The sequence below is a fragment of the Parus major genome, chromosome 3 (genome assembly GCF_001522545.3).
Source record: "Parus major isolate Abel chromosome 3, Parus_major1.1, whole genome shotgun sequence".
NCBI lineage: Eukaryota > Metazoa > Chordata > Aves > Passeriformes > Paridae > Parus > Parus major.
In genome coordinates, this window is record NC_031770.1 from 6,031,852 (window position 1) to 6,048,879 (window position 17,028).

Here is a 17,028-nt window from a genome sequence, read left to right on the forward strand (position 1 = left end):
TGGGGAAGCCTTGTTGGTAGGAAGAATGGGAGTTTAGAAAACAAGCATGTGCTAATCAAACAGGAGTGTGAGGTGGATAACTGCCTATTTTCACCAGAAATTGTAAGCGAAACATCCAGTTAGGATTTACTGGAATATTTGACAAGGGATAAAGTCCTCACTGCTGTGCTAACATGTTCGTATCCCAGTTCGTGGTCTGACACATCTTCTGACAATGTAGCCTAATACTTGCAGTATGTTTGCAGGGACATGAGGGAGAAGGTTACAAAGCAAATTTTATCCTTCTAAAGGTTATGTGCCCAAGGCAGTCTCTCCATCACTGCAGAAAGATACTCCAAATTCCCTCAGTAATGTTCTGTACAGGATAATGCAGGACAAGCATCTCCTTCCCTCTCTTCTCTCTCCCTTCCACCCTCCCTGGGACAACAGATGAAACTTAAGGAGATTAACCTTCTTAGTCTAAAGCAGAGCATGGCACATAGTTCTCAGAACATTAAAGTGACAGGATTTGGAAAAAAACATGAAATCTTCATAAATAATCGTGAAAAAGGTGAACTGATAATAAAGGCTTTGTGCTTGTGACTCTGACGGCTGCCTTCAGCCCTAATGGGAAAAATAATTTGCAAAAGGTAATTTTCTCTGTCTGTTTCCAAAAAAAAAAACCATATGAGCACTGATTAGTTTTTCTGGTAATCTGTCAAGCCACAACTGGAGTGAAATCATTACTTTATTTCATGTAGGGCATCAAATAGTTTTCTCCACATTAATTCTCAGCCACCAGTGACGCTGGTTACATCTGAATCACTGACCTGGAAAAGCTCCGAAAGTTGCTGCCAATTCCCCAGAGCCATCCAGATTCCCAGTGAGAGACAATCGTATGGGAGACCAATTAAAATAGCATCTGTGAATTAAATAAATCTGTAAAAAGCATCTACTTTTCTCTGCAACGTGCATGGAAATTAGCAGAGAATTTTTAAGTAAATGCCTGATGAACAAATAAGCTTCTCTGGGGAGGAGGGTAGTAGATAAATCTCCTCCTGTATAAGCTTGGAATAATGAAAGAATAAATTATTAATTGTTGAAGATTCCACTTGGTATAATTTGGAATTTTTTTGGTTAAGATTCATTTCAACTTTTTTACATAGTAAAAAAAATAATCTGAATGTCTGAAGAACTAAACTGACTTCTCTAAATATTCCTGTTAAATACTTCTGGTAGAATTTTTGTGTTTTCTACTTCAGTTTGGAGAATCCAGATTCTGTATCTTTTGAGGAACAAAAATTCCTCTTTCCCCACACAGCACTAGACACCTTGTCATTACTTCCAGTTAAAAGAATGATGAATGGTGTCATTACCGTTTGATAGTAGTTTAGGATGGATTAGCCTGCAGTACTAAATCAAAATTGTGCAGACACCTTCAGACATATAGATTATTTCTATCTTTTTATTGTGGTGATGCCTTTTGATTGTTCCTTAGACTATGAGAACTGAGTTTTCATCTAGACTCATGAGTACATGGGTTTGATAATTTAGCATTATTGTACTGCTGCTATATTTTATCATCACTAGCCTTAGCTTTTATAGATTTGATCAACTGCTATCCAGAGGTAGGTTTTAAGCAGTTTCTACCCAAAATTGATTGGCACAGGAAAAGAGGGAGATTTGACAGGAAAACTAAGCCTGTTCATATTCCAATTTGTTTTCAAGTTCAACATTTCAAACTGTATGTTTCTACGTAATTAGTTGTACAATTGGACTTCATATCTTGCAGCTCCTATCAGTACTAATATAGGAGCAACAAATGCTCAGTATATCAAAGAATAAACTTTGAGTGTTCTGATGCAGGCATGGAAATGGACAGTTTGTGGTGATTGGCAAGGCAGTTGGTGAACACAGGTGTTTCTGAAGCTCCTGCCTGTCTGTAGTTATTTGTCTTGCAACAGGCACTTGCCAATAAATCCACTCTGATGGTGATCCTCACGACCTCTAATTTTCTTCCCTGCTCTCTTGCCATTTGCCAGAGATGCTTGGCCACTGCTTGCCAAGAGAGAACAACGCCCCCCAATATGGTCATGTGTGTTCTACACCTAGAGCTAAGGCCCAGGCAGGGCTGTAGCAGATTGTCCTGTGGCTTTTGGAGACCTCCAGAGCCTGTAGGTTTTTTAGAAGTTTGTCAGTGAACAGATTTGCCACCCACAAACGTACAGGTTGCTTCATGCATGTCAGGTTACTTAATGTCAGATTTTTTTGCGAGACAAGATGAAGGATAAATTAATAGGTTTACCTTGAAAACATAGCTTTGCAAATGTGGAAAATGTTATTTTTAATTTGCATGTTTGTTTAATGTTAGATTGCAGCTGCTCTAGACATTCTTGTGCTTTAAACAGATAATTGCACTCTACAAACTTGAAAAGTTCTAAGATATGGCACAGGCAACCTGTCCATTTTCAAGCTATTATTTAATTAACTCTCCTTCCCCCTTATTAGATACTGGTTCTTGGAGTACTGTTGACCAGAAAAGATCCTTCAGCCTTACAGATGAGAACATTATAGATGAGACAGTACTTAGACTATCATATGGCCTTAATCTGCTAATGCTTATCCTTTTGGCAAAATGTAACTTTATCTCTGTTCGTAGCTGTCACATCCCAGTCTCTTTGCTTCCATCAAGTTCTTTATGGCACTCTCTAACAAGTCCTTAACTTTAACAGACACTGGGTCTTTCTCATGCATCAGAGCCCAAAACCTTGGCACCTGTTTAGGTACTGAGCTGCACGCTTGGAAAGCTTTGCTCAAGTGGAGCACATGCAGCCTGGCACTGCCGTGGCGCTCTCCGGAGGTGTGTGTTGGACTCCAAAGTTGGCAGTGTAGACAGGGAACTGCTGTGTTGTGCTCATGCACCTGCATGTGCAAACTTGTCACTTTCTGTGTGATAAATTGTATCTCTCCCATTCCATCTACCTTGGATGGAATTAGCCATGAAAGGCACAAAAATTTCATGCCTTTCTGGCAGAAGATTACTGTACTCCTGATGTAGTAGGGGTTTGCTTTCTTGCCCTAAATCACTACAGCTCTGTGTCTGCAGTGAGTTCTGGATCAGGCTCTGTATTGTTGTCCTTGTGTATTTGTACATAGAGAACACTAGTATCAGCTTCTTGCTTGTTATTTTTTTCCACAAGTAACACAGAACTGGAAATGTCCCAGTGCTTGCTACCAAACACTAACATGTTTAACCAGCCTCTGTTTGAACAGATTGTGTCTCAGGAGTTTATTTGCTTTTTGCAGACATATTCTCAATTCTTTCCAGGTCTTCTTAGCTACCATTTGAGAAACAGAAAAAAAATACATTTTGATTATAGCTATTGATCTTATACTTTAATCTTTGCTGTTCAGATACAGGTATGCCTTGCATATACCTTGACAGACACTGAAGATTTATGGAGCATAAAAGAATTGACCCTAAATTTAAGCTCTTGGTATTTTTTTCCTCCTCATTTAGGGTTTACTTTATTATTCAATGGATGGACTAAAACTAGCTCCCTCAAACTAGTTCTTAAGAGCACATGTACAGAAATAGACCTATCGTGCTATTTACTTGGGGTAAAATCATATTAACATTAATGCTTCATAAGCAAAAACATATTCTGTGAATAGGTGATGTGTGAGTACCCTGAATGAAAGGTAATTTTTTTGTCCCAAGTCTCAGAGCAAATTAAAGCTTGTCCATGCTGACTGGTTTTGACTGATAGGAAGCTTATGATCTGTGACCCCCTTGCCAATAAATAGATATTTTTACAGCATTTCTGAAAGAGTTTTTCATAAAGGATTATATATTCTGTAGGGGTTTACTACTTATCCTGCAGTATTGCTTGTTATTCCTGACACTTGCTTCACCATGTCACCTGCTTCTGCAGAGGGAAAGAGAAAACACCTTGTTTTGTGGAGAGTAGTGAGCAAGCTATAGGAGCCAGCAAAAGGGGAAATCTCCTGAATAGACATTTTTCATGAACAGTCTTCCCTCCATCTATCCTTCATTAATTCATCAGCCTTCATTTCTTCTGCCAGTAGACCTCCTTCTGTCCTCTAGGGTCCATTTGTCTGGTTCTGACTGTATTCAGTAGATGTGATGAGCCCGTGTCACAGCTGGCCACAGAGAGCAGTGGGTTTCCGACTGCAATACTCTTTTGGCTGCTTCCTCATGATTGCTTGGACTTAGGCAAAGCAGTCTTAGAGGACACCTGATCCCAACTGCTCCAAATCTCGACACATACTTGAACATTTCCTAGGGGCATCTGAAGGTTTCCATGTTAAAGGGAGTTGTCATATGTGCTCAACAAACCTCATACCTTTGTCTGTATAGCAACATTGGAAATGTTTCTTCTTGTCCTGTGCCAAAATGGCCCTGCAACAACTTTTGTCTGACGTGAATGAGGTGTAAATGGCAAGAGTAAGATAAACCCTTGGTTACCATGACAGCAAATACATTAGGAGAGCCTGAATAGAATCACCAATTCTGTGACATCTTCCTATTCTGGCTTCCCCTTCTGAATGTGCTTTGCACACCATCCACTGCTGTTTACTCACAGGATTATTTTCAGCTTACCCAGGTTAAGGTAAACTCTATCACCTCCTTCCATTCTCTGAGGCTGTAATGACACTACTTTGCTTATGCTTTTGCACTAGATCAGTCTTGAGTGTTGTTTTTTTTACCCTGAGTACAGTGCTGTACAGACTTCCTCTCTATAAACCCCACTGAAAATCCTATATTCTGAAAAGGAAGGGAACAATCTGATCTAACCACTGCCAGAAAAAATGCAAAACAGCCCAAGATGAGTGGAGGCTACCACTAATAAGTCTCTGCTGTTCCAGTCACCTTACCGGCATTTCCAAAGTTTGCATTCCTAACTTTGGATCTCAATCTGCAATTACCTTGGAGGTGGATTTGGAGTAGACACTAATCAAGCACTATTAAGCAAAACTCATTGTAGGTGGTTTGCCTGGATGGAGCTCTGTTGTTTTTCCTAATAGTCAGCACTGTGCTTCCAGAAGGGAGCACCAATTATTGTCTAATAGACAGTATAATACATTTACATATTGATTTTCATGGGGCAGGAAGGATACAACTTTGTTTTGATGGATAAAGGGTGCACAGACTTACAGAAATTCAGTGCCAAACAGAAGCCTCACTAAGCACAAAATATGGCTTGGGCTTTTTTACTTTAAAGGAATGTCTATTCTGAGGTGGTTTCATGGCAGTTGTTATTTATCAGTCTGATGATCAGAATTAGACAATTTATACTGGAGCCATGGATTTGTAAAACCATCAGCAAGACTTCGAGATGCTTCTTGATTTATTTCCTTACTTGGACCATACAATTTTCCTCTAGAGGGGCTGCTGCATGGACCAGAGTCCTCAGATGCATGTTGTAGAGTTCTAGTAAGTATTTATTTATGTTAGTTCTTCTCTCAGGTAGTGGCCATCCTGTGTAGGAGAAAATCAAGAGCACTCCTAATAGGAATGAGAACTCTGAGAAAGGGGAAGGACACTCCCTGGTGTGGAGGTTCCCAAAGAGGCATGAGAACTTCAGCCCTGTGGTGTCACAGCAGGATCCAGGATTACTCCAATTCCCATTCAACTGATGAGAAATGCATGAACACTGATACTCATGCTGGTACTATTAAAAAGGTGATTCCCCCAAACTGGCATTAGCATTCCAGCACAACTCTCCTTGTGTTTGCTGTTTATTAGGTTTTATCTCCTCTTGCTTGAATAGTTCTCTTGGATATGCATTCACTCTTTTACAGCTTTCTCGGGGGCAGTGACATTATTACAGAACATTTGTGTGTTTTGGGAATTTAAATAATTTAAATACACTGGGACTTGTATGAAAGAACTTTCCAGTTTAGCAGAAACCATCTTAGTGTGGATTTTCAGTTCTCATTAGTTGATCCAGCAAGGGAGCTTGTTTCCATATAACCTGTGTTGGACACTGTAGCTCAGCCATAGTTGGAAAAGTCCTTTTCATGTAGAGAAGTAGTTAAGATGTGCATGTGTTGTTAGACATACATGGGGCTTGATTAATTAATTTCCATACTATCTGCCATCTCTCATTCCATCACTAAATTTCACAATATCAACTAAAGGATCCCAAAATAACAGAAGAAATGCTGAAAAATGGAGATAAGGAGAATCTTCCACTCACAAAACTTGTGCTGTGTCAAGTGGACTGTTGTGAGAAATGTGTGTGCCAATTAAGAATTGGTAGAATGTTATACAGCCCAAAGAAAAATGTTTTTAATTAGCATTATTCTCCAGGATTTTTTGAAAAGGGCATATTTTAATATTCCAAAAGATTCATACGGTTAAGTGCCTAGAGCCCTGACATGTTTGGAACTGATACTACACTCACATACAATTTAATCTCTTTCATTCCAAGTTATCATTGAGGGATGTCATGCTTGTAAAGCCAGCAAAGAACATGTCTGCTGTGGCCTGCGGGGTAGAGGAAAAAAAAAATATATTTCATAAAATTATGTATATATATATATACATTTCATATATAGATGTGTGTGTATGTCTATATATATGTGTTTTTATATTATTATTATGGAAGAAATATATAAAATATTTAGCAGGAACAACAGGAAACTGACAGCTACCCTCACAGACATGGTGAGAATAAAAGGTACTAATATTGCTTGCCAGAGGTTGGAGTTACAACAATGGGTGCAGATATCTTAGTAGAACTTAGAAAATTCCAGATTTAATGCTATTGTTCCTGTCTAAATTGTTGGAAGATATAGGTTTGTATGCTAATTACATTTTTATCTTTGTCTTTCTTTAATAGTTTGGAAATTCCAATCAGTGATTGTTTTTCTCAGTATTTCAGCATCTGTTTTCTTTAATAAAATCCCTGCATGATTTGTAGCTCATTCCTCATTAGCTCATCCTCCAAACTGTTGTCAAAACCACTTAATCTGTTGTTCTGTCCAAATAACTAAAAAGGAAAGCAAAAAGACATAAAGCTTTCTTAATATTGTTTGATATGAACAGATTTTAAAACAAAACAGTGCTACCAAATCTACCAACATGGGTGGTACTGTCTCATTTTCTTCTGATGGCTCTACATCTCAAGCCTCTTGGTTATTCTTCTAAGCACTGTATCATGTAGGCTTAATTTCCTTGAGCAATCTGAAACATTAACCTAAAAAATATTAAAATATTTCTTGTGAGGTCATGTTTGAGTGAGTGATCACGTTGATCAGCAGAAGCCCCAAACCCTAGTCTGGTTCATTCCATTTCTTCTCCAAGTCTTTGTGACAGGTTTGAGTAGCAAAGGTGTCTTTTCCAGAACACAGCAGAGGCAGATGTCCTTGCTCCAAAATCCCAAAAAGTTTTTTTTTTTACACAAACAAAAGTTTGCAGCTAGCTGGAGTTGAATATATATATATATATATATGAGTATATAGCGAAATGTCTTGCTTTCTAACACAAAGGCATTTCATTTCTTTGCCTTCTTTAATAGAAATGCTGTGTCTCAGCAAGATAATTTTTGTGTTTGTTTGTTTGGCTTCTGCCTGTTGCCAGGGATTTTTTTCAATACCCATTATGTTTGTGTTCAGATTGTATATTATTTCTTTTTGCATTAGGCTGTTCATTTATGGCAGGCACACAACAGCAGAACAGGAAAACAATAAAGAGATTTTTACAATGTGGGTAAAATATGTGAAAAGAAATACTATTTTTCTTTTTAGGAGCCTTTTATTAAGCCAGAAATTTCCTCCAGGGGACAGACAAAAGAGAGATCCTCACACTCTATTGCAATGTGTATTAGCTGGTTTGGTTCATCTTTCATTTTGAACTGGCTGTGGATACAAATTGAAACCTTTCCAAACAGCCTGGAATCTTTCAAGCCTCCCAAAACCTGAACATCCATCTGCAGCTAATTTTGCAGATGATTCATCTCTTGTCTTCAAAGATGATATGGGTGCAAATTATAATCGCACTAAGCCATCTCAAACTTTTGAGATATTCAGCAGAATACAAATATGCATCTGTTTTCTTTACAACAGACTGAACCAAAACTTTAACGCTTAATCCCCTGAGCTCCTGGAATACTGGGTGTTCTGTAGTGGTGAAAAACAGCCCAGTCATTGCCGTGCTTTTCCCTGACTCTTGGTGTCCATACTGAGTGCCAAGTCCATCACAGTCACAATTTGTCCAAGGGCAGAGATTTCAATTGTATGTTATAATGCAAAAGAGCATTTCAACAGATGCCCAGATTACAGCCAGATCTGCTTCACAACCTGGCTGAATAATTCTGAGCCTACTCTGTGTGCTAGTTTGTAAATCTTTGTCTCACATTGGGGAACAGCTGGCTGTTCCACTGGACTCAGAGGAAGTTCCTTTCCTATCAGGAAAGGTGTTTGCAGCTTGGTCTGCAGTACACTGCCTTTCCTAATCCTGCCTTTCTACCACCTTTCCAGCTTCTCCTTTGGTATTTGGTGTACCTGCTGCCCCTGTCTCACCTGTGCTCTCAGACATTGGCTAGGCACAAATATCAGAACAATACACTGCTTATGCAGTTGTAAGGCCAAGTTTTGGGTCCACGTCTGCACTTTTGAGCAGGGTAAATCTCCACTGTTTCACTTCACTGTCAACAGTACCTGATGAGAACTTCTAAAATGTTATTTTGGTTTCCAGTCTTTACTTGTGTCACCTTCCTGATTCAACACTAATACACACCACAGAAGATCTGAACTCTTACTTCTTCCTTTCACTGACACTTCTTGCAGGTGCTTTTCTCTGCTTTGGAGATGCTCTTTCCCACAAGCTCTGTAGCCTCCTCAAAGGTGTGTCACAGACTGGCTCTCAGGGGATGGGCTCACATGGGTCACCATCTCAACCTTCACCAGGACGTGGACTGGTACAGGTGACATCTCTGTCTGATTCTGGCCAGAGCAGCTGATGGTGGCTCACTTTTCATACAGCTCTGTTGAGAAGCTCTGAGAGGTGTTTAGTTTCTGTTGCAGGGTAGCTTTGGCACTGAGTTAGCTTTCAGGAACAGAAGGTTTTCAGCTTCTTAATGGTCCTACGTAATCTTAATTTTACACACTGTTCTTTTTCAAAAATGCTGAGGATTCCGCCTCTGTCCTAAATGTCACTTCCAGTTTAGGCAGACCTGTCTAAACTACACTAGATATTATCTGCTTCCCTGATGTTTGCTTTTGTATTCTGTGTACTAAATTCACAATAAGCAGCAAGGGATCCGAGCTGGGCTGGGATATGCAGTCTGAAACAGCGGGTGCTGAGGTTGCTCTCTCTCAAAGGATGTGTTGCATTGGAGTTGGATATTGTTTTTTCTGGCTCTGAACTGACCACTGCTGTTACCTGGCGTGTATTGGACACTTTCTCAGGCATCACCCTCCAGTCCAGCACATCCCAAAGGGATGCAATTTGTGCACTTTGAGAAAATCCTGTGTTGGGGGGTGAATTAAAACATGTAAGGACAATTGGGAGATTAGTTCCAAAACAGCACCCAGGTCCCAGCTGACAGAGATCTGACTCAGAAATCCCCAGAAATGAAAGTGTGTGCAGGCTGGCATGTATCTTTTAAAACTCATAGAAATAAGAAAGTTCATATCTGCTCTGTTAATTCCTGCCCTGTGATGACCCACAGGGTGGGACTGTCTCGTCTGTGTGGGACACTTGGCCCTTTTAAATAAGACAATCTCTTTCTGCCCCGGAGCTAGAAGTACATGGATTTCTAGGTTGTTGGCATAGTTTTTGTTTTCTTGGGTTTTTTTTTTTCCCCTTCCTTCTGAGCTTTTCAGCTGCTGAAGATTTCCTTCACTTCATTACTGCAGACAGCAAGATCCCCTTTAGGGGTCATAAGAGAGTTTCTGGTCCCATTATTTAGGGATATCAGCTCCATATCTAAGTGCCTAGTTGATTTTGTTACCACATCGATGGCAAGATCTCGAGCCGTTTAAACAGTCAGGTTGTTGCTTTGCTGTGTTTCAGCTCTTGAGCTGCTGCCTCCCATCTTGAGTGAGCCATTTTTATTGCCAGGTTGTTCATTTACAGTAAATCATCGGAAAGTGGCTGGGACAAAACAGATCTGCATGGAAACTACAAGATCCGGGTTAGAAATTAACATTTTCTGTACAATCAGTCCCAAAACCCACATGCTGGTAATACCTCAGCTTTAGCAGCTCATTGTCAGCTTCAAATGATCCAAAAATCTTTGAGTTGCAATTGTATTTGTGTGTACTTTTGTTTTCATATATGCAGAAATATATTTTCTATACCTTATGCATAAGTTAGAGTGTGGCAAAATGATTGCTTCTTTTTTAAAAATATCATACAGGAAGTATAGAAATATACTGATTTCACATATCTTTGTGGTTCTATATAAAACTTACAGCCAGAAATGCTAGCCTGGAACAGAAAATCAGAATGCAGAACAGAAACATTTTGTATTAACTTGTAGATTAAATTGGTTGCATAGCAAATGTATTGCTGAGCTCTACATCTATTTGTGTTTCTGCAGTAGAATATAACTTCTTAATTCACTCTGCCTCTGAGGAATGCCTCATTCTACAGGAAAAATGGAGCACTGGGAAGTTAGTCTTGAATCTGCCGTTGAGATTATTGACTTAAGGGAGGAGACAAAGGAAAGGAGAAGGGATCAAGGTACTTTGGGAAGGAACAAAAAGGAGAAATAGAAAGGGGGGGAAAGTTACTGGTCTATTGATCACTGCAGTTTGTCCTGAATTCTCAGTTATCTCAATTTCTACAGGTCTTGCTGGGTGTGGGCCTCTGTTCTGAGTGCATCTGTGTGTGCAAGGGGGTCTCATGGCCAGCAAGTGGAGTTGGACCACAGAACAGGGCTCATGTGCCTGCAATGCCAGCAAAAAGAGCAACTGTGTGTGCATCTTGCTGGCTTTACAAGCAAACAGAGGTGAAAGGATCCAGGGCAGGATACTGGATAGGCTGAGTGCCTGAGGCCAGTCACCAGAGGGATATCTAATATGCATAGGAAGCCAGTGTGTGTAGATATATGTAGTAATATATGCATGTGAATATTTTCCATGAACAGACTTTTATCCTGTGCAGCCAGAGAGGAAAACAAGAGGAAGCTGTTGCTGTTTGTGTGAGTGCTTGGTGCTTCTGTCTGCAGTGAGCTGCATAGCTGGCCCTGAGTCTACACATCTATTGGTCACATAGCTGTGTTTTACAGGCACCTATGAGGGATGGACACTCAGCCTTACTACTCATGCAACCTGGGAACATGGAGTGCAGCAGCCTTGCCTCTGTCTGGCTACTGCATTTGAGAACTCCTAATGTTTGCCACAAACTCTATGAATGCTAAAAAGCAATAAAGTATTCAATATATATTTTCCTATTATGACTGCTGAGAAATAACAGTAGGTCTTCACAGAAAAAAAATTGCACAAATTGCTTCAGACCTCCTGCCGCAATAATTTGCTGCACTGTTTGGTGATCACTGAAAGGCTAAGCCAGAGAACAATATTCTGTTCTGTACAGACAAGAACAGACTGGATTTTTTTTGTGTGTCATAACATCCTTTCTGTAACAGGCTGGAAAAATCTGCTGGAAAAAAAAAATTCTGATGAGGAAGAAAAGTTAGTTGGCTGAAAAAATGTTACTGAACAAACACACACTCCATTTCAAAGCAAGTTCTTGTGCAGATGATATACTGCCCTCAATTGGTACACTTAACTTCTGCTGACAGAAGTCCTGCTGCAGCTTGCTTATAAAACATAGTGACAGAAGGCTCAGAACAGTCTTCCATGTTAACCCTAGTGAGTACGTGATGAAACCCCACCAAATCAGCATGATGTCATTTGTTCTGCATTCTTTATTCATTTGTACCTTGCTTCACACAGAGCTTATTTGAGGGAAACGCTTCCAAACCTCTTACAAAAATCTAGACAGCAGCTCTTGAAATATGGCTGTGAAAGTACTTCACAGGGCTCCATTCCATTCACTGGCTTAGTTTGTGATCTTGTTGCTTGGTTTCCTTTTGAATAAAAGGGAAAAAAATTGTGCTTCCAAACCACCACAAGGTTTAGTCATGCAAAAAAAGTACAATATTGCTGTCAGAGGATAAACACCTCACAGAGCTCACTTCAAGACTCATTACCTTGACATCTTCTAGACAAGCAGCTGAACACCTATGAGATGAGCTGCTGTTTATGCCAGATCTGAGGTTCCTCCTCCCCACTGTCAGTCTGATCAAGCATAAGTAACATTGCATCATGTGTCTCCTGCAGGGGGTGAGGGGTCAGCAAATTGGCTCTTCTTGCACTGGAATTCATTTGGTTATGATCTGCTTCAAGCCTTACTCATTTTTGGGAATGGGCCATGAGTAGTTGTAGGTTAGGCAATAATTTGCTGACAGACTGGCTGTCAGAATAATCCGTAATTATGTTTTTCTTGGCCTGACTCTGGTGTCTCAGCAGCTACTGTCAAGACCAGCCTTAGGTAGACAAATCACTGCTGTTGCGCCACTGAAACCATTTCAAGTAACACCGCTATTACACCCACAGCCTCCAAATGATGATAGAGTGTCAGCAGGGAGGGTGGCTGAGGAGGAAATTTGCATTTAGGAGCATTTGGTTGCTGCTTTTCAGGAGAGTCCATTCCTGCACAGGCCCAGGCTCTTCCTGAAACCTAAATTCAGTATGTTCCCATCAAAATGTTCATTTAGGAACATTTCAATGGTCAGGTAACAGCAGCTGGGTTTCTCTTCCACATTTCCAGTGTGCTCTCTCATCTGACAATTCCCATAAAAGATCTTTTTCACTCATTCAAATCAAATCTAGAACTAAAGGCAATCCTCACCTCAAATCACAGTGTAACCTCCTTACTCCCACTGTCTCAGAATGAGAGAAGTTACTTTATGGATATAGCAGACCATTATTCCAGATACCCCAGTCATTCCCACCATGAGAGCTTATGGCAAATGAACCCAAGAGCTCATGTTGGAAACTAATTGGTTGCCTGAAATCATGCAGGAAAGGGGGCTTCACTGGGAAAAGATCATGATTTAGTTTGATGTGAAAACTGAACTTCCAGAGGGGCAAGGAGAGCTGCAGTTCCTCTGGCCCATCAGCCTTGGAGGAAGGTAACAAGTTCTCCTCTTGGTAACTTCTTTAACACATAAAGCAAGAGGTACAGCAATGGAGAAAACAGCTTTAAATTACTGCTTTAAGAAAGACAGATTATCCATCCACATTGCACTCCTAATAATTTTACTTAGTATGAAATTGACAGGTTTATATCACTACTGTGTTTCCTTCTCTTACTGTGAAAACACCAATGTTGTGATCAGCCAGTGGGGATTAGTTCACTGTGGAAAACTGATCCTTAACATTTGAGCAAATTTTTGTAAAATAAGTCTAGAACTTTTTCCTTTTTTCTTTCTCTTGACTCGATATTAGCCTTGCAGGTAAAATCTTGTTCCGATCTGAGGACAGCAATCAGTAATGATGTATAAGCTGGTATGTACATAATCTTTCCATTTTGCAGCATAGGTCTGCTGTCTTTTTAGTTTTTCTCATCTGACATTTCTTAGAAATGTCTCGTACTTTCATCTAAATCCAGTCTGGAGCTATTATATGATAGACAGATTACAGTGTTCATGGGCTCCCATACTGAACCAAGCAACAAATGAAAAATAAATCTTGCCTGATCTCGAGATTTTGTGGAAATGTAAGTATTTCCAACTGTCTTAATCCACAACTTTTACTTATTTTAAATGTCTTCTCTATCCAGCTTTCCCACACTACTTGTCTCAAAAACACAAGGAAGAAAGTGACAATAAGCATGAAATTTGTATGGCATTCAAGGGGGCTGGTGCAGCCACCTGCACTGCAGGGCTGTGAATGAGAACTCCCAGCTGGACCCCTCAGCCATTTACTGCTGTGATACTCTGCATCCATATCGTGTTACCTTCACAAATCTCAAGCTGGACCTTGCAGTTTTCATTCTTTTTTTCTGTTGTCCAGAAGTGCATGTTGCTTTTATTTTTGCAGTAGTATTTAATAATCCCCAGCAAGGATTAGGGCTGTGTTGTTTGGCACAGCACACAGAGACAATGTCTGCCCCTGAAACCCTACAACCTGGAATAATGAACAGCATATACCAGCGAAGAAAGTCAATGTGAACAAAAAATTGTGTCTCTTCATTCATTTTCACAGTAGAAATCAAAGGCCAATGTTTTACCTTGCCATGTGCCTTCTACTCATCGTTGTCATCCAACAATAGTGGCAGGAATCAGGTTATGGAACCCAGGAATGGTTTCTTAATAATGTGACACTTACCCAAGACTGACTTTAAGGTGACTGGATCAGTCTTGGCTGCTCTTGGCTGCAGCTCTGACCCCCTGTTGCCATGGGGAAACCTGTTACCCACATCTTCCATTCTTTGGCTGGGCTGGAACTGCATCAGATGCAGTAATTGACACAATTAATGAAGCAGGCAGTGATCAAGACTCATACTAAAGTTGCTTTGTGTCATTTCAGCATTAACACATATTTACACTCGCTATCTGTGGGTAGAAGTCTGTAAGGGTCTGAGAAACCTGCTGGTAAGAGGAAGTAATTATAAATATTATTCTTCTCAAATTGAAGAAAATGAGCATACTTAAATCTAGTACTTGATAAATAATAGCTGATCTAATAGAATAGTTTAAGCACAACAAATATCCTGAGTAGTGTCAGCCAAGGAAAGCAGGGAAATGCATGAGCTGGGAGAAGTGCCGAGTTTCTCACTCCCAGCATGGGCCCTCCAAAGAAACATCAGGGTGTGTTCATGGTCAGTGCAGGAAAGCTTTCCCACATTTCACTTGAGATCCAACTGCATTGTGCCAAAGAATATTTCCCTTGCTTGAGGTGTCCCTTCAGACTGTATATCATTATTATTATTATTATTTATTTATTTATTATTTATTATTATTATTACTGCAACAGCTGCAGGCCTGGTTGTGCTGGGAATTCTAGGAACAAGGGTGGTGGCTCTCACCCCTCTAATCTGCTGTCAGAGACAGGGTAGAGCACACAGCTGGGAAAAATGAAAGCTTGGGGTTGAGGTGGGATGAAGAAGTAAAAATTAGGCATTAGACTATGCAGTACTGGGCTGTTTATTTGCTAAGCTTTAATAGTTTTAATACACATCAACATATGTGTAATGTTATAAAGGTGCAGAAAAAAAAGGAAATTCACTCAGTTGTTATGTCTATGAATTTCTGGTCATTTTTCAGTACTGTAAGGGATTTTTAGAGATTGATCGGTATTGCCTGAGTTTTTTCCACCTGTCCTGTCTCTGATAGGCATTTGCAAAATGATTTTATGATGATGCTTTTATAATTCATCTCAGCAATATTTTGAGGCTGCTGTTAATCTGATCTAGAAAAAAAGAAATAAAGCAGAATTGCTCACTTCTAAAATTAATTTAAAGCTTTCTGAATGCCCGGATCACAAATGTTCCATATCTAATTACCCAATGCCCTCTTTCAGTGTGTCATTGTATTACTTTTTTTTCCTCTTTTTAATATTATGGAAATGTAAAATAACTTGACCTTGAATAGATACCTTGTGGGGATTCCTTTAATATATGCAGTGAAGTAGATGAATGCCCATTGATAGCTAAAAGAATTTTAGCTCTTCTATTTCATAACAGAGCTTTTCACTTCAAAAGCAGTAAAGTTTCTGGTGCTCATTCATTGCATTTTTATTAATTTGTAATATGTCAAATGAATAAGTGATCTCTCTTACTTCTGCTGATTAAAAAGTTCTATTAAGAACATAGATGATAAATATATATGATATGAAATTAACTGAGTTATAAATCCAAAATGTAGACATAATGTAATAAACCCACCTTTTCTTCAACATCATACTCCATTTTTTTAATGTGTAGACACCTATTGTCAGCTTAATTATTGTAAGGTAAGATTAACCTTAATTACTCAAGAAAAGTAAGACTGTCTTTGTAATAGTTAATTTTTAACAAGAAAGGGAATAGATCTATCTATAGTTAACACAATAAACATAAATTCAGACCTATGAACAAAAGACACACTAATAAACTGAAAGTAACCAAGTATATAGTTGGGGTTAATGCTTGACACAAAGAGGGATAACTTGCTGTCTTCATCTCAGAAATAAATACCATTGTGTCAGCTACCAGATGCACTGAGCAGAAATCTGATTTACTGGTGTGCTAGGGAGGAAGAGGAGTGGATTGCACCCTAAGATTTCAGAAAAATGGGCAGATGTCAAGCTTATTGCCAATTTTTTGAATTGTTTAATTCCTATGTAAAATAACTCTAAAATCATAAGCCAAGCCCAGCCATAGCAGGCCATAGCCAGGCAGCATCAGGGCATTAGGATAAATCCAAGCTTGCTTTTAAACAGCTCAGGTTTTGTTTGAAGTGTGGTGTTTGGGGTATGGTTTTTACTTTAATGGATTCAGACTATATTGATCCAGAGTCTGTTTCCTGTGAGTGAGCACTTTTAGGAAGTCATTAATTAAGCTACAAGCGGAGTTCCACTCCTGCCTACACAGGCACATGGGCTGCAGCTTTGGCTTTTGTGAGATCCACTGGGATCTGAGGTCTTGCACCCCATGCATCAAAGCTCCTGTTTATTTCCACATGAATTCTCCACATAAGGAGAGGCAGGATCCACAAACTATGGCAAGCCTCAGAAGAGAAGAGCAGTGCTGACAGCACCTTCATCCAAAAGCCAAAAGAAGATCTTTACCTGCTTGATTTGAGAGTCTGGGCAAGGGAGAAGCAAGTTCTGCAAAGGGCCCCAGCTCTGACTCTGCTCACACCTTGTTGGTTCTTGTGTGCTGGCCCTTCTGGGACCTCAGGTAGGACTGGCAGTGTCATCTTTGTGTCCCCTCCTCACTCAACTGTAGTGTGCTATATAAAGACTTTGGAAATTACATTCCACACCTAGAAACAAATTAGTTTAAAATCCAGGATTGGTGGG